This window comes from Gavialis gangeticus, unplaced genomic scaffold (assembly GCF_001723915.1).
Source record: "Gavialis gangeticus isolate Ggan-Ray unplaced genomic scaffold, GavGan_comp1, whole genome shotgun sequence".
NCBI classification, from domain to species: domain Eukaryota; kingdom Metazoa; phylum Chordata; order Crocodylia; family Gavialidae; genus Gavialis; species Gavialis gangeticus.
The window spans coordinates 4,719,587-4,738,097 of record NW_017729026.1 but is presented as its reverse complement, the minus strand read 5'-3'; the positions used below and the strand labels follow the sequence as shown (position 1 = coordinate 4,738,097).

The window sequence follows — 18,511 nt, the reverse complement described above, 5'->3', positions numbered from 1 at the left end:
AGGAAGAACCAACACCATACCTACAGGCTGGGGAACTCCCTTCTCATCAGTACAGAGGTAGAAAAGGATCTAGGAGTCATCACTGATGCCAAGATGAACATGTGCTGGCAATGTGGGGATGTGGTCAGGAAGGCCAACCGCACCTTGTCATGCATCCACAGATGCATCTCAAGCAGGTCCAAGGAGGTGATCCTCCCCCTCTATGTGGCACTGGTCAGGCCGCAGTTGGAGTACTGCATCCCATTCTGGGCACCGCACTGCAAGAGGGATGTGGACAACATGGAGATGGTCCAGAGGAGGGCCACTCGCATGATCAGGGGGCAGCAGGGCAGGCCCTACGAGGAGAGGCTACGGGACCTGAACCTGTTCAGCCTCCACAAGAGAAGGCTGAGGGGGGATCTAGTGGCCTGTTACAAACTAGTCAGAGGGGACCAGCAGGCATTGGGGAGTCACTTCTCCCCCAAGCACTACCAGGAGTGACTAGAAATAATGGTCACAAGCTGGCAGAGGGTAAATTCAGATTAGACATCAGGAGGCGCTACTTCACTGTCAAGGCGGCTAGGAACTGGAACCAACTTCCAAGAGAAGTGGTGCTGGCTCCTACCCTGGGGGTCTTTAAGAAGAGGCTGGATGTACACCTTGCCTGGGTTGTTTGACCCCAGTACTCTTTCCTGCCATGGCAGGGGTTCGGACTTTATGATCTGCTCAGGTCCCTTCCGACCCTACCAACTATGAAACTATGAAACGAAACTATTTGGGAATAAAGTAGCAAGAAACATTAATGGAATTAAAGTAAGACAGAAGTGAATGCTTGTTTTTGGGACAGGGACCATTATTTTCATTCCTACAGGCCTTCTAAATGAGAGAGTCTAGCTCATGACTGGGGCTTTTGGTGCCACTGAAGTTTTTCTTCTATTCATAAGATGGTCAGTCTGTTTTCAGAAGTATATTTTGGCAGGCTCCACTGGTTCTGCCCCTAAGCTGTAAGGAGGCTGAAGGATTAATTGTAGCAGGTCTGTAGACCAGCTTCTGGAGTTTTACTTTGTTTTAGTTTTGAAGCATTGGCCATTGGCCATAGCCTGAGTTGGAAGGCTGGTACTGAGGAAACTCTTTATTGTATGAGTGGTGTGTCTTGTTCACATCCTCAGAGCTAAGCTAAGCCCCAGATATAGAACCAGGAAGGACTTTTCTGCTTGGTTATATCAGCAAGGATTGCTGGGGCCTTTTTGTATTTATGTGTGGCAAGGGTTGCTGTCCCCTTCCCACGACTGACTGGGTGTGTCCAAATGACTGCTTATGTGCATTTCCCTGCACAGGGCTCCAGTGATGGCAATCTGGGTGTGTGGAGCCTGGCCAGCAGCCAGAGCATGGCTCTTACCAGCTAGGCTCTGGTTTTGGGCAGCACACGCTGCTGCCATGTGTGCTGTCCCACTTTTTTTCTGCTGTAGGGTTTTTGACCCTGGGATCTCCTGGGGTCAAAAACCCTTGCCACACTGCAAATGATCAGTGAAGTGAATGCCTGCATGTGTGGTAAGTGTGGTTTGCAGTGCTACAGATGGGTCTGCAGCACCACAAACAGCATGTGCGTGCTCATCTGGATGCACCCACTGAGTATAATTTTTCTAATTACGCCTCTGCTATTGCAGTGCTTGTACAAAGGTTAGTAATGCCTTTGTCTCTCCAGCTCTCATGTCTTGCTGGTGTCCTGCTGTGGCACATCATACAGGTTTTTGGTTTTGGATGCTTCTTTCTTAATTGTGGGGTAATTTGTAGTTGCGGTGTATGAGAGGGACTGGAGTGGCTGTATATTTTCTGCAGGGAGCTGGACTTAAATGACCCAGGAAGTCCTCTCCAGTCTAGTGAAAACCCAGTGATGGAACTTAATGATTACACATCTCTCCCTAGAAAAATAAATCCATCCATCCATCCAAAAAGACACATAACCAAACTATATGCTACTTAGTTGACTTAACAAAGTGAGACTTTACAGTCAACTGGATGTCCCTGTTCTGTTTGTCCCTGTCTCTTTGTAACATGATAGCTGTTAAATGCTATATATGATCTATTGCAATATGCACATTTTTATGATACTTTTTATTGGAACAACTTACGTAGATGTGAGAGATGTTAGACAAACTTTTGTGCACAAAGTGCCCTTCAGGCCGAGACCAAGACCTGGTAGTTGCCATGTCTAACTTTAGTTAGACATACTCTTTAGATCAAGGAACTGGTGGATCCTAGCTTTTAACACCTTCCAGCATACCCCCATGCCAGCTCTACCTGTTCTCCTTATAGGTGTTGACATTCTGAATGGTTATCTCCTGGACAGAAAATGATGGGGTAGTGGAGGGAAAAGGAGAATGAAGCACAGGAGCCCCTGGCATGGCGAAGGAGGAAATAAGACAAGAGAGGAATAAGGGAGACAATGGTGCAGAGGGAAAAGGATGACACCGAACCTGTGTCATACAGAGGAAGGGGAGAATGGGGCCTGCAGAGCCCATGACAGAAGGTGGGAATGCAAAGGGTCTCTGAAGTAGAGAGTGATGGAAGGCTGGTATACAGAGAACTTGTGGAAGGTGAGGAAGAATGCAGTTGACCTCAGAAACAACAAGGTTAGTGCAGCCCTCTAAATTAATAAAGCAAAGATATTAAAAAAAACCTAACAAAAACCAAAAAAGCAAATGAACTATCTATGTGGGACTTTACTACATTCATGATGATGCTTTTTTATGCAGGACATACCAGGTGTTAGAAAACAGTTTCTATAAAAAAACCAACTCCTATAGGCTTGAGTTTTTCTCTTATACTTACAAATAAATAGTACCTTACTCAGGTGAGCAGTCAAGTCCATGGAGATTATTCAGATGAGTAAGGTAAGGGGCTGTTCAGTATTTGTAAGGTCAGCATTACTGTGTTCTAAGAGCCATTGTAATACTCTTGGGCACTGAATAGCACAATAGAACTTCTCTTAGAATGAGGCCATCCTCAGTTAGGATCAGGGTATTAGCCACTAATGCATATTGGTGAAGTAATTTTTATGTTATAATGCAGTTGCAATTATTTTTTGAGAAAAAATAAAATTGTCCGTCAGGTTATGCGGAGGGTAATCCCCATCCCTCACGCATGACTGTTATTCTTTTACAACAGATGCAAACCTTGGCTCACTTCTTATCTGTTATTAAAATCTTTATTACAGGGAGGGTTTGATAAAAGTACAGCTGGTTTTTTATTTGTTTCGTTATCTCTGCTCAGATGTTTGGGCAGACTATAAATGGCCTGTAATGACACTGCAAATTTACTAACAGGGTTACAAATGTTCTAGATTTGAATTCATTTTCAGATGTTACTACATTGCTAAACAGAACTCAGAGGCTTTTCTTTTAGACTATTGTCTAAGTGTTCTTTTTTCTAGTCTATATTTTGGGACAACTTACCTTGAATTTTCAGACAGTATTGAAAATAATGAATCGGTTATGGTGTCTTAAATCACCTGCACAGATTAATTGGATTAGCATATGGCAAATGCAAAGGAAAAGAATGCATAAGCCACATAGTGTTCCAGAACCGTTGACTAAACCTTCCGTATTGCAGAGATAATTAAAAAACATTTTAGTCACACTGATAATTGCATGTGAAAGGGTTAGTCTATGGCTGGAGTATGTAGCCCTTATGCCTGTGAATAAGGACTGCATAATTTGTCCATTTCTCTCTTGTGATAAAAACTGTTTGTTCATATATTGCAGAGACTTTATCTTCATCATAGTCCCAGTTCAATAGACCATTTAAAAGCACGCTTTTAAATTATAGTTACAAAAGCCCTGAATAAAGTCCTTTAGACTTCAGATGAATCATGACTTAAATGAAAATTGAACACACAAAGTTAAGTAAGTATTTTACAGAATTAAGCCCACATCTTTAAAATACTGTGGACACTTTTTTGCAATAATTAAGAAGGGGTATGCGATATTTAGGATGACCATAATCATTTGAGGGATTTCCAGGACAGGGAGGTGCCAAGGGGTGCCAACGCAGGTGTGTGTACCCCACACAGGCCCAACCCCACAGCACCCAGGAGCGGGCCGAACAGGACAGCACAGCGCATATGTGTGTGCACATGTGCGCATGCACGCACACACGCACACGTGTGCAAACACACACACACCTCCCCTGCAGCTTCTTCCCCCCTTCCCTCCTCCACCCCAACTCTACTGCACAAGCAAATCAGTCCGGACCAGGGCTGGGCTCCCTGGAAAAAACTGAAGCAAAAGTCCCAGATTGGTGAGAACCTGCTGCCATTTGCCTGGCTCCTGAGTCAGAAACTGGGAACATGCGGACAGGTTCATGCAATCTGAGACCTTTGCTTCAATGTTGTTCAATGGCTAGTACGCTGACACAGCCTCCAAAATCTGGAACTGTTCCGGCCTATCTGAGACGTATAGTCATCCTGACTAAATCCTTTACTATAATGGAAAATGACAGAGAGCTAGATGCAGTAAGACATTTTAGGTGCCTAAAATAGAACTGCGAAATTTAGGCCCATAAGGCCAAAAAACAAAAAGATCCAGAATGCCCCCTTTCCTCTGCTTCAACAGCATAAAACTTATTGGACATCTAAATTAATTTAGTGCCTGTATATTGAACTGAAAAGTTCAGACTTTGTTCAGAAGCATTTGATTGGAGCATCTAGGCACCCACCTCCTGTCTAAAACCCTGTTACAGCCTATACGGATGATAGAGGCGTGTCTAAGCTCTGCCTAAGTCCATGGAGGCATCTGATGTTTTAGGTGTGTTCTGAGTACTCCTAGTGCATAACTATAGCACCGAATCAAACACAAAGCACAGCAGCCACAGTCCCTTTAATTAAAAAAAGGGAGGTGCCTCCCACCTTTTTAGTAATAGCCTAGTGGTAAGGACATTAATCCACAAAATGGGGAGACAGCTTCCCTGGGCAGCCTTTTCCACTGCCTCTTTGTTCTAACAGTAAGGAAATTTCTCTTGCTTTTTAATCTAAATTTTCTTTTCAACAATTTAAAGCCATTGCTTCATGTTCTACTGTCTGATGAAAGGAAGAACACTTCTCCCTCTTCTTTATGGCAACCCTCCAGATGTTTGGAGACTGCCATTATGCATGTCCTCCCACCCCCAGTCACTTCTCCAATGGGAACATGTCTAGTTCTCTCAACCTTTCCTCACCTGGCTTGTCTTCTAACCCCTTTATCATTTTGGATGTTCACTTTTGAACACTCTCTAACTTCTCTAAGTTCTTCTTAAAATGTAGAGCCCAGAACTGCATGCAGTTCTATAGCTCAAGGATGCTCAACCACAAACCAACAGGTCAGTGAAGTTAGTAAGAGACAGGTTTCAAACTAACAAGAGAAAGTATTTTTATTCAGTGTGTAGTTAATGTGTTGAGCTTTCTGCTACATGAGATTGTAGAGGAAGATAATATAGCCAGGTTCAAAGGGTCTAGAAACACATTCATTCTATTAATAGCTATTAAACAAAACAGTTAGAGAGGTTTTCTTTGGCATCTCTAACCAACGATAGTGGATGCCAGGGTGTGTGGTCAATAGGGTAGGGGTGGCCAACTAGTGGCATGTGTGCCAAAAGTGGCATGGGCAGCCTGCGTGTCACACAAGACAGATTAGGGAGGAGACAGGCAGCAGAGTGGCAGATAGGGCAGGGAGCACAGAGCATATAGGGCAAGGAGCAGAGAACAGAAAGCAGTAGCAGATCAGGCATGGGAAAGAGATTGGAGTGGCACTTGGAAACAGCCTGGGCTAACTTGTGGCATACTTACTGGAGTAGGGAATAAATTAGTGTGGCAATGCTTTGATATTCTCCATCTAAAACATCCACTCCTGCCACTGTTGGAGACTAGATGGACCATTGGTCTGACCCAGTATGGCACTTATTATGTTCTTCTAGGCTAGGGACAGACATTACACATAAACCGGTTTCAGTGATCAGAAACTGATTTAAACCTGTAACGAAACAGATGTTCAGTGCACATAAACCATCTTGAAAATGGCGGAAACCAGTTTGAGATAAAGCTGGTTGAATGTAGTATCAGACTTAACTGATTTGGATCAAACTGATTTATGCAATGTCTATTCCAGACCCCTTCCTGGTTTAAGTTAAATCAGAGTCCCTCAGAATCCCAGATGCTTTGCTAGGCAGGGCTCTGCTCCAGCCCAGTAGGACTGGTCCCTCTCCTCTGCTCCCTGGCTGGAGTTCCAGCAGAGACTGCAGACACAGCAGGGCCTGCCTGGTTTCCTCCTGCTCCACCCCTCACCCCCCACTCCCTTTTCAAGCAGGGATTCCCCCTCCCCTCTGCCTTACACAGACACCTCTCAGCATTAGCTACCATATCACATGCCATCTACTATCTGTGCTGTGGGAGACGGGACAAAGGCAGACAGCACAGTGCTGCTTAGGGCTTTTTGGAGCTAATCAACAGGTATTTGGTAATATCCTTCCTTGGAAAAGCTGTTTAAAAGGAGTTTGAACTAATGGAGAGAGGCTGTTGTTTTCTCAATGGGGTGATAAACATTGAGTTAGGGGTGATAAACACTGTGTTAGCAACTCACTGCTGGGCTCCTCGGGGTGGGGGTGGAACCCCTCCTTAATCAGAGCATTCTGCTGGGGCCTGGCCATGCCCCCTTGGCTCAGCACTGTTGAAGGGAAGGGAGGGCAGCTCTAGCACCCTCCAGCTTCTAGTCTGAGCCACTGCAGGCATGTGGTGGCATTTCTTCAGTCCAGAGAGGATGTCTGCATGGTTACAAACCGGTTTAGCCTAGTCAGGTTAGATTAACCTGCAGAGATTGAATCAATTCAGGCTCAGACTTTTTCAATATCTGTCCCTAGCTCTAGAGCTATTTAGCCAGGTCCTGCCCTGAATTGGTATGCCTCTGGTTTCCTGTAAGGCAGGGATGTCAAAGATCTGGGCTATGGGCTAGATCCAGCCTGCAACATATCATCTAGCTCCCAGTGCTGCCCATGGGTCTTTGAATGACTCATAGGCAGCATGTATGGTGTGGTGAATGGCCCTGTGTAATGCCTATGGAGTGGTAGAGGAGCCACCATGTGTAGCACAGCCCCAGATCAGTCACCTGTGGCTCTGGTTCTGCGCTGCATGTGGCAGCCTCCTTGGGGTCATACGACACAGCCCTGTGATGGGGACTCTGGGGCTGTGCAGCACAGCCTCACGGTGGCTGGAGCAGGACCAGAGTGCGGGGCCAGTCTGTGGGTCCAGTCCAGCTCACCGACTGGCTGTGCACTTCTTCAGCTCCTGGGGCAAGTGAGTTTGACATCCGTGCCGTAAGGCCAGCTGAAATGGGTCCATCCCTTTAATGGACTCTGGCATGGTGCAGACCTTTTCACCCCTCTTGTTTCATGGTATAGGGACTGTAGCTGTTGGGAAGTGCCCTGGCTAAAGTAATCCCTGGATCCTCAAAGGCTCCTAGGGGACTGTGAGTAGGTAGCACTCTGCTGCAGTGGATAACTTTTAGGTGTATAAGGCTGGCTGTGGTTCAGTTTTGAATGCTTGCTACATACCACCATTAACATTTGCATTTATCACGATGAATAAGAATTAGGCCACATCTCAGCAAAGAAATAAAAGGCTGCAGAAAAAAGCGTGTGGTTAAGCTGCAGACAAAAGCCCCAAATTCTGCCTGTTGGAAGCCAGTGTGAGATTTTTTCATTGACTTCAATGGAAACTCATTAAAACTCTGAGATATTTTGGCCTTTCTGATAGATGAAGTCTGCAGGGTTTAGCCTAGAGAATTTAAGCAGTTAAGATTTCATACAATATACTGGTAAAAACACTGTGTCTCTTGAAAAAACCCAAACTAATTAGAAAGAATATAAAGTTTTATTGCTGGAGTTTTTGCCTTGCAAAACTGACTTTTGGAAGAATAATCAGTATTATTTTAAAAGAACGTTTCTTTGGGTTTACATTGAGTTTTGGTAGATGAATAATTTGGTATCTAAATAAAACCAGCTGGGGCTCCCTCTGCCCTTTGCTTTTCATCCTTCACCTAATGTCTTCCGCTTTGAAAATTTGAGGTTGACCTTTACCTTTGGTTTGGCAGTACAACAGATTGGTATTGCATCATTTTATTTTATTTTATTTTATAGCAGTTTTATGACTGAATGTTAGGGCTAGCAAAATCTTTTTAACTTAAACAAGTGAAGTCTGTTATTAATAAAAAGGATTGTGTTATTCAGAGGATAGCATTAATAAGAAATCCAGTAAAAATGTAACAAATATAAGGTATTGTGCCTCTGACTTCATCCACCTTGCATTTTTCTGTCTTTCTATATGTTTTTTAATTTCTGCTGTTTGTCTCTGCTGACAGTGCCTAAATGTTCATACAAGAAATTGTGAAGCTGGGTATACAAAAAATATTGGGAAGGACACAAATCACCAAAGTGAAGAAAGGGGTAAAAAAACCCCAACTTTCTTTTCTAATATTTTATTTGTAATAATAGTAGTAAAACTATTTAGAGAATAGCATTATTTTAAAACCCCCCTGACCGCCCCCGCCCAAAAAACCCCTAAAAAACTGGTAACACCACTTAAGTTGCAGAAGTAAATTTAGGCCCCTGGCAGATGTGTATGCCCTGGAAGATGTGCCACTGGGATTGGAGAAATTTTATGCTTGATCCCAAAAACCTGTGCATTCTGCCATGCATGTCTGGCATGGCAGGGCACATGATTTTTGGGATCGGGCATAACATTCCTCCAATCCCAGTTGTACAACTTCCAGGGCATATGCTGGAGATCAGGTCCTCAATCCCCATTGCTCTTTCAAATACAGGTTCTCCTTCAGATGGCCCATGTGCAACTAGAGATGGGTGAGCCCTGGGCTGCCTCTGGAGATTCATCAAGGGGCAGCCAGGTCCAGTCCCGGAGCTGCCCTGTGTTCCATCCCGACACCACATCCTGGTGCTTGTTGGGATGTAGTGCTATGCAGTCCCATGTCTAGGACACAGTGCCTCCCCCTCCCAGGGATCAAACAGGGAACAGCCCTGTGATGGGATGGGAAATGAGATAGCTCTGGGTTTCAGTTTTAGACCAGGGCTGTTCCCTGCCTGATCCTGGGAAATGGTCATCGGGGAACTGTGTCCAGATTCCAGGGTTGCCCCATGCCCCCTCCTAAATCTTAGCTGAGTGGAGAGATGGGTCATGATGCTGTCCCCTGCCTGATCCCTGGGAGTGGGCTGGGGGATAGGGAGAGCTCTGTCCTAGACCCTGGAACTCCACTCTGCTGTATCCCAGTGAGTGTTGGAGTGGACTTTCCACAGTCTGCAACACGTTCATTTTAAGGTATGATTAAAACCAGCCACAAACATGTTCTGCATTTTCTAAGGACATCTTTAGGGCTGGCTTGCCATTTTGTCACGCCATAAACTTAGTCTGGAGATGTCCTTGAACACATTCCTGAGTCCTTTGTTGAATCTGAGCCAGTGTGTTTGGTACCATGCAATGTGGAGTCCTGAGATCTTAAGTAGGATCTCATCAATAAGCGACTCTGGCTCCAGTTCTGTACAATGTTATTATATGTTTAACATGTAAGGTATGGAAGCAGCCAATCTTTGTGTACTCACATTTCACACAAATGTACACACTAATTTACATCTGTAAATATCTGCAAAAATAGTTTCATGCTTAAGGCACAACCTTCCCCAGCCAGTGGCAGGGATGAGGCATGGAGCTGCACTGAAGTTGGCAGCTGGAGCTAGAAAAGGCAGAAGAGAATCTAGAGCCCCCTTCTGAATGCCTTAAGTTGTCTGTGAAGGGGAGCAAGTCAGACTGAGGAAAACCTGGGTCCTAGGTACAGGGTGGCAGACCAGAAAGTTGCTAGCTGTTTCAAGGGACTTATAAGGCTTTTCACCTCTACCCATTTATGGCTGTTGTTGCTGCTACTGCTTGCTCTTTTCTGCTGATCTTTCCCAGATGTGGGCCCCCCAAAGGGGCAGCCAGCTAAATGCCTGTAGAACAAGTAGTATGGCTACTTCTGGTAGCTTCCAGTGCCAGTTGCAGCCTGTTTTTGCAGTCCCACTGCATAGTGATCATTAGGTTCAATAAATACAGGCATACAATGAATGAAAAGACCTAAACAACAAACTTGAATAGTCTAGCAGTAGGCAAACTCTACAGACCCTTTGGCTGTCTCTTGACTAACTAACTTGCTGTTCCCTGACTGAGGGAACATCTCCCAATTCCCAGCTTCCTCAGACTCTTGTAAGGGAGCACCTCTATATTATAACTTTTTTCACTACATATTGGATATTTGTGATTTCTCTTCTGAGATGCAGGAAGATGTGAGAGGTTGCCAAGTATCTGCTTAAGTAATTGTGATGTTTTCCTAGTTGAAGCCCCTATCTGGAATAATGACTATCTTATTTTTGCTATATTTTTAGTTCAACTATGTTTATAAAATGGTCATTGCTTCAGAGTCTCCTTTTACTAGGGCGGCCTGATTTGGGACAGTACTGTAGTTACAAATTTAAAATTCCATTATTTATGAAGTCCCCAAGGCTAGAGTATGGAAAAATCTTGTCAGCTCCCTTTGAGTAACTAGGAGCACAGGGCTTAGAGCTGCATTAATGAAACTCCTGATCCTTCTTCTGCCCAATAAATCAAATATTACTAAACCAGTCAAATACCCTGCTTTTCTAATGCATCTGTTTTGTCCCTGAGTAGCAACTTGTCAGCTTTTGGCAAGTTGGTAGGATATTCCTTAGTAAAGGCAAGAATTTGAAAAACATCAGGGGAACTACTTTGCTGCAGCTTTATTATGGCTTCCATTATATATGCATCTAAGATATAAGATGGTTTACATTATATACATATATGCCGTAGATGTTTACAATCTGTGATGTTCCAGTTGAGCGTTCATTAAAAAACAAAGTTTTCTTTTGCTCATGTTGTTGCACTCAAAAACAGGTTTTTAAACCTAGTACCCTGAGAATTGACACAACTATCAGTTGATGAATAGCAGAAAGGCTTGCTTTAATAACTACCAACAAGTTACAAAACAAATGACAGAAAAAGACTCCTTCCCAATATAAAGTGAGCTATTAGTCCTTGTATCTTTGCTGAAAAGAGATCTTTATCCAATGCAGGCAGGAAGCAGTTCTTGTATAGCCTCACAGCATGGATCCTTCGCTTATCAGCTGGGTGGCAGGATAGCTTCTTGGTCTTCCCTAGACTGCACACACCTTGCTGGCAGTTCTGTTTTGCTTTATATTGTTTCACTGTATAGCTTCAAAGCATTTTTCCTTGATATCTGATTAATGGCCGATTAAAGTCCGAACAAAACAGGGGAAAAGGGTGACCATCATATTACAATTGTTAAATTGCCTGGCTCCTGATGACAGGAGCCAGCAGCAGCAGGACCCAGGAGGAGCTGGTGGCAGGACCCAGCGACAGCAGCAGCAAGGCCTGGCAGCCCTGCCTGACCCACAGCCCCTCCCACCTCCACCCCCAGCTGGAAGCTTCTGCCTTAGCAGAGGCTTCTGGCCTGGGACCCAGGGGCAGTTCTTCTCCTCCCTCTGCCTGAAAGGGAAACTTGGGTAGGAACAGGTGGAGGGGGAGAGGCTCACTGGTGCAGCAAGAGCCATCCTAGCCCAGCCAGCACCACATGTTTCCCAGCTGGCTCCTGCTGTTGCCTCTACCACGGCGCTCCTGCAGTGGCTCTGGGGGAAATTCCATGTTGGAGCTGTCTGAGTTCCCCACCCCTTGCTGCACAGGTGCGTGGACTCCACTGGGAGTGGAGGTAGCCCTGCCCTCTGCTTCTCCACAGAGTCCAGCCTGGGGCTTCCTCCATACAAGTGTGGGAGCTGCAGGCACAAGGCGTGGAGCCCCCGTGATAGAGGGGCTGCTCATCCCCAGATGTAGCACTGGCCCAAGCCGTGCCTACCAGCACCTGTCCCAGGCATGAGCTCCCTGGCTTTTAGTGTATGATTTGTTTTTTTTCTGGTTCTAAGATAGCAACCCTCCTCCCAAAAGGAGTATTTCTAGGGGGCATGGGGAGGGACTTCTGGTGGCAAAGGTCAGGGGTTAGGGGGTGGGACTTCTGGTCCCAATATGGTGACCAGGGGGCAGAACAACTGTCAAGGGGTGGGGCTACCCATGTGGCCCTCGACAGCTTGCCAAAACTCATTAAGCAGCCCTCCAGCCGAAATAATTGCCCACGTCTGTCTCTGCCAACAATTTTAACCATCACTTTTATTATTTTATGGTATGGGTCTGGTATTGGGTACATCAAGCTCCGCTGTTTTGATGCCTAATGGGTTGCAAGCTGTTAGTGGAGTCTGATTTTCTTGTGGGAGTCTTGTTACCGCAACCCAGTCTTGCCCCAGCCATTGTCTTGCATTTTTGTGCAAGAGACACTGTCCAAGCTTTCAGTTTTCATATCCAGCAATGTAAGTGTCATTCCTCATCAGAGCGTTTTTCTTTTAACAGGACCTGTGTGATTTATAACATGAGTCATACTTTACATGCAATATTATAGTGAAAGTGGATCATTTTTAATGCAAAACGTTTCACTTAGACTCAATGTTGATAATGATATGGAAAGAGCTGCTGTCAGCTTGCTGTGTGGTTTCCCATCTCTAGATCTGGATATTTCATACTACATACTGTCTAGGCAATAGTTACATTAAATTATAAGTGTGATATCTTTTATTGGACCAGCTGCATAGTTGGGATAGAGTTAGACAAGCTTTCAAATGCAAGTTGTTCTTCATCTGGTCTTGCATTAACTCAATCCCAACTGTGCAGTTGGTCTGATAAAAGATAGGACCCTAAAAAATCATTGCCTCTACCATAATTCCTGGATCGTCATAGTTACAGCATCCAGCTTAGTACAGACTGTCAAAAAGCCTGAAGCTCAATTGAGTAAATCTTTGCAGGTTAGTCTAAGCTGTGTAGATTGAACTGATAAGCAGGGATCCTGGTTCTGTCTCTCAAATTCTCTGATTAAAAATAGCAAATTCTCTGATTTAAAAACCCAAAATCTGTGATTAAAATTAAAGGCCCTCCACAACCATCCTGGCACTGATGGTTCCCCTCACTCCCCCGCACAGCCTCCTCAGTCCTCCTGATGCCCCTCACTCCCCCACAACAGTCCCCCAGCCCCACACACACAGGCACAGACATGCAAGCACAGACACTAGCATCCACCCCAGCAGATAAGTGTGTATAAGGGAAAGGGGCAGGGCAGAGCAGGGGAAAGAGAAGGTGGGGGGGGGGCTAGATCAAGAAGTGGGGGAGCATGTCCCTGTGCGCGTTCTCAGGAGCAGGGCCAGGGTTGAGGGCAGGTTTGCCCCTGTGCAGGCTGCACACATGCCAGCCAGGCTGACGGCAGGGGGTGGTTCACACACAGCGGCTGCCACCGCAACTCTGTTGCTGCACCCTGGGCTGCCTTCCCGTGGCTGGCTGCACAGTTTGCAGGCAAGCGGCGTGGGATGTGGCAGCAGCGGTATGGTGGTGGCCACCATGTGTGGGCCGCACACATGCCATCCAACCAGCTGATCGGTGGAGGAAGTGAGGGGCTCGCATGCAGTGGCTGCCACTGCACCACCACTTGTGCCCCGCAGCCAGCTGCACAGCTCCGTGGTGGTGCAGAGTGGTGGCTGTGGCATCTGCATGCTGGCCTCGTACGCAGCGGCTGCCACTGCTGCTGCCTGCTTGTGGAGTCATGCCCATGAGAAGATGGCCACTGTGCACAAGCCCTCCTATCCATGAGCAAGGCTCTGAAGACAAGTGGCAGTGTGAGGTGGTAGCGGCCACTGTGTATGAAACCACCCCCTCTCCATCCCCTGGCCAGCATGCATCTGCCACAGCCACCACCCTTTGCTGCCATGGAGCTGTGCCCATAGAGCTGTGCAGCCAGCCGTGGGGCGGCAGCGGCCATGCGGTGGCGGCCACTGCATGTGAGCCATCCCCTCCTCCACCTCCAGATGGTGACTGCCATTGCACTGCCGTGCCACACACCACTTGCCTGTGATGCTGTGTGGGCAGCAGTGGGATGGCAGCTGGGGGCATGGCAGCGGTGCTGTAGTGGTGGCCACTGTGTGCAAACTTCCCCAGTTGACCAGTGTGTGTGCGGCCTGCAGAGGGGGACCCCTGCCCTCACCCCCTGGCCCTGCTCCTGGGAGTGGGCTGAGGTGGGGGCATGGAGGTGCTGCAGTGTGCCACCTGGGGCCAGTGGCACCCAGCATGTCACCCGCTCCCTTAGCCCCCAACCACCTCTGCCCTCCTCCCCCACCCTGCCCCACAACCCCCAAGCACCACTTACCTCCAGGGGCGAAGGGCAAGCCTGAGCCTGAGGCCAGCCTTGGCTAACTCAGACTCAGGCCCTGACCATCCCCTTCTCCCTCCCGCTCTGGGCAGGGCTGGGGGTTTACCACCTTTTTTGCAATCAGCTCTTGCAAGCCGGAACTGTGGCAGCCTGCAAGAGCTCTTTGCAAAAGTGGAGAATCTGCTCATTTCTGTACTAAAAGGGGATATCTGCATTTTCTCTGATTAAAAACTGGGAATCTGTGGTTTGCTCCATTTTTCTGTGGGAAACGGAAAACCCAGATTCCCGCTGATAAGCGAGTGAACAGACATTCACAGCTTCATGCCTGCAGTGGCCCAGGCCAGAAGCCGGAGGGTGCTAGAGCACACCTCCCTGCTCAGGTGGAGCAGACAGCTTGGGCCAAGGCTAGCCTACCCACCCTGTGAGGTGGGGTTGCAGGGAAGGTGCACAGTATCCTGGGATGCTCGGGGACTGTGAGTTAACTGGAATCTGAAGGGGATCTGGGATGGAAATTCAATAAATCAGTTTAACCTAAATCAGTTAAGTCTGATGCTACATCCATCCAGATTTATCCTAAACAGTTTTGGCCATTTTGAAAGCAGTTTATGTGCATTGAACTTCTGTTGTGTTACAGATTTGATCTGGTTTCTGATCACTTATACCACTTTATGCATCATTTCTGTCTCCAGCCTCTAACATTACCATTCCATTATACGTAAGTTATACTTGCGCGCTACGTTTTTTGTTTCTCAAGTGTTATTCCCATCAGTTGCAACTTAAAACCAATGAAGTTGCACAAGATACTCTTCTAACTCACAAGCAAAATCCTGGTTATATGTATTTAGTGTCAAGGTTGCAAATTTAAAAATTAAATACAAAAACTAGAATCTCATTAGCAGCATTACTTGACCACAGTGTAACTATATATATTTTCAAGCCTGTTTAATAATAGATGTGTAACTTAATATCCTGTGATCCAATTTTGCATTCCATGCATATTCTAGACCCTCCTTTAAAGCCAGTGAGAGATTAGTATGTTCATGCACCTCTAATTCTGTATTAATATTTTTTCATTTAGTTTAAATGAATTAGAAGATACATAATCCTAAAAGAAAGTTTAAGACCCAAATCCTACGTGCTTTACTAATACAAAATTCCTGCTGAGAAGTGAGAACTATAGTGTATCAGTAAGGGGAGTCTTGTTTGGCAATAAATCTCATAAAGTTTCACTAATATATGGCAGGTAATTTCAGGGAAAGAGGTGGGGAGAGGGGAATGATCATATCTATTAATACTGCCATGTTTATGCAGTGAATTAAGTTGAAATATTCTGATATAATACTGTCTGTATTGTGGGCTGTTCTCCCAGCCAGAAAATGAATTTCATCAGTCATCCCTGCATGAAGTGAAAAACGAATTACGTGGAGACAGAAAACTGTGCTGTCATTAGTTATGTCAAGATTTGAATGTTAAGATATATATTTTCATATATGCCCACCAAAAGATAACCAAAATAATTAGATTCACTATTATTATGCTACAGATATTCTAATTAGTGGCAGACACTAGATTTACAAGACTTCATACTCGGTATCCTTTCATCTGTATTTTGTTTATGATTACAGGATACCATTAATTCTATCTTAACCCAAAGCTTTGTGATTCAGAGAGAGATTCAGGAAGGCAACTAAGTTTATGCTTTGAGTTAGGCATCTGCTTAAGTCTAACTGACCTTAGGTTTAGCTTAAAGTTGAAAACGTGCCTTTTAGAAATACAGTACAGAATCTCACCCAGATTTTAAGGTTATGTGAAAATTGGCAAGAATTTATAAAATTCTCTGGCAAATCTAATGAAGATTTACAATATATGGCCTGATGACTTCAACTGAAAAAACAGCTTTGCTTTATATGTTTTTTGATGGCTTGATTTAGGTATGCTGGGTATCAACTGTATTTTTAAAGGATTTCACCAGGTAATATCAGTGTTAATTTATTTCTAAGGATTTGTTTACTGAAATGCTTGTATTGTCAGAGGATACAGAACAAAATGATCTACTTGAGAATTATTACTGAATTGACCTGATTCTCTTTTGCCTGCATTTCACACAGTTATTTGCACCTTTGTAACTCAGGGCAAAGAGGGTGGAAAACTCTACCTAGTCAGAAGAGAGATATCATTTCCGCATTGTTATAAATTGCTGCAAAGGTTGGAAGGCAAAAGTAAATCATATTTGCCCAGTGGAGTTATATTGTTAACTCTGATTCTTCACTTGTTTCTCACTCTTGCTGGCTAGAGCTAAGCATAGAGGAGATAAAAGTTATAGGAGATACAGAGAGTTCAGAGATAACAAAGAAATCATTAAAGAACAAAACTCTTTTAAGAGTGACTGAAAAGATTGGAATGGTTTACCTAAGAGAAGATATGACAAAGATCTGCAAAACAATGAATTGTAAAATGAAGATAGATCAGGTATTTCTGTTCACTCTGGGACATATGAGAACAAATGGACATTCACTGAAACAGAAAAGCAGCAAGTGTGAAACTAATCAAAGGAAATATGTTTTCAGACTATCCACATTTAACATTAAAACTTTGCAGGTTTCAAAAGAGGACTGGACATTTATACTTCCTAACAGGAACATGCAAGGTATATGTGTTAGAACAGATATTTGTGGAGGGACGCTTTTTATAAGTGGTCTACACAGGGTTTCTTGCAGCTTGGTTTGAAGTATCTGGTGCCAGTTAGTTGAAAGATATTGGATTAAGGGGAGTACTTATTTAATACAGAAAGGCAAGTCTTTATGTTTTCATAAATATAGTTTGGGAACACGATTAAGGGTGCTGTGCACAATGTAAAGATGACTCATTACTGGGTGAACGGACAAACATTTTGCAGCCAGATGTCAGTCCGCTGTGCAGTGGGGAGCTTGTATTGTGCTTTCGTGGCATTGCTGTTATGGGACTTACAGCAAACAAATATAAGGAGTTGCATATGTTCTGTTGCTATGGGATCACTCTTTTTAGGGCCAGAAAGGACATTCCTTCGTGCCTTTCATTGCTCCAAAGGAATCTGTATGTTCTCTCTCTTACTTATAACTCAGTGTGGAGCTTGTGTAGAGTTTGCAGTTTGGGAAGAACAATCTGCCAAGTTTATTTTTTGGTTTTTATTTGTGTTTTTTTCACCAGTTGTCAAGCATGGTTACTTTAAAGAGCTTAAGAAAATCAATTGAGATGAAAGTGAGAAAAATAGGGCAGCAGGGGGAAATAAGTCCACAACAACCTAGAAACAGGAGGAGAGAAAACATTGTAAGAAGCATGTACTTATCCAGCAATACTTGAGGGTTTTGAGAACAGAAAATGAAGAATCAAGCACTGTGGGCATCTCCACAATATCCCTTTGGTGGAAAAAAGCCACCCATATGTTAAAAGTTAACCAGAAAAGATTTGACAAATGGATTTAAGATCCCAAATCAGCAAAACTACATGTATAGCAAGCTTAACATCACTAAGCAGTTTTGAAAGAGAGTCATTTTTATCCTGCAACACTTACATGAACTCCTTGGCATTTTTAGACAAGTCTTATCATATGTAGCACGTTGTTGGAACTAAAGTAATAAGCCTAACTCCAGACTTCAGAGGGATTGGCCATGGTAACAGAGATTGCTTAGACATGAAGTCACAAAGGACTTGATCCTAACCCAGAAAAATGCTCAATACCTCTTAGAAATGTTCCCCATCTTGCAATATTGGACCTTTATCCCTTCACATACGTTTCACATCTTTGTTCAGTTTTCCATGTTTCCGTTGCCCACTTCTCCCCAGGTCAAATATGACCCATCCACCACAACCCTCTGAGTACGACCCTTCAGCCAATCTGCAATCCATCTGACTGTGTAGTCATCAATGCCACAGTCACCCAATTTTTTAATGAGGATGGAGTGGGAGAAGGTGTCAAAGGCATTGCTGAAGTCCAGAAAGACTACATCCATAGCAACACCTGCATCCAATGCTTTTGTGACCTGATCATAAAAGGCACTCAGGTTGGTCTGACATGGCCTGCCCCTAATGAAACCATGCTGGTTGCCCTTGAGCATCATCTCTGAGGCTGGCCCATCACAGATGTGCTCCATGATGATCTTCTCAAAGAGTTTCCCTAGGATTGAGGTAAGACTGATGGGCCTATAGTTGCCCGG

The 18,511-nt window shown here is 44.7% G+C and overlaps 1 protein-coding gene across 2 annotated transcripts in view; it reads left to right on the top strand.

The window, feature by feature from the left end:
- Positions 1–18,511, top strand: part of TMEM200A (transmembrane protein 200A) — an 88,090-nt gene that overhangs the window by 33,991 nt on the left and 35,588 nt on the right. Inside the window, exon 1 of one of the 2 annotated variants that reach the window (XM_019520291.1) lies at positions 16,678–16,965. The exons of the other annotated variant lie outside the window; for it this stretch is intronic. The gene's annotated coding sequence lies outside the window, so the exon portion shown is untranslated. Of the gene's footprint in view, positions 1–16,677; positions 16,966–18,511 lie in introns of those variants that run through there. 2 annotated transcript variants of the gene reach the window in all.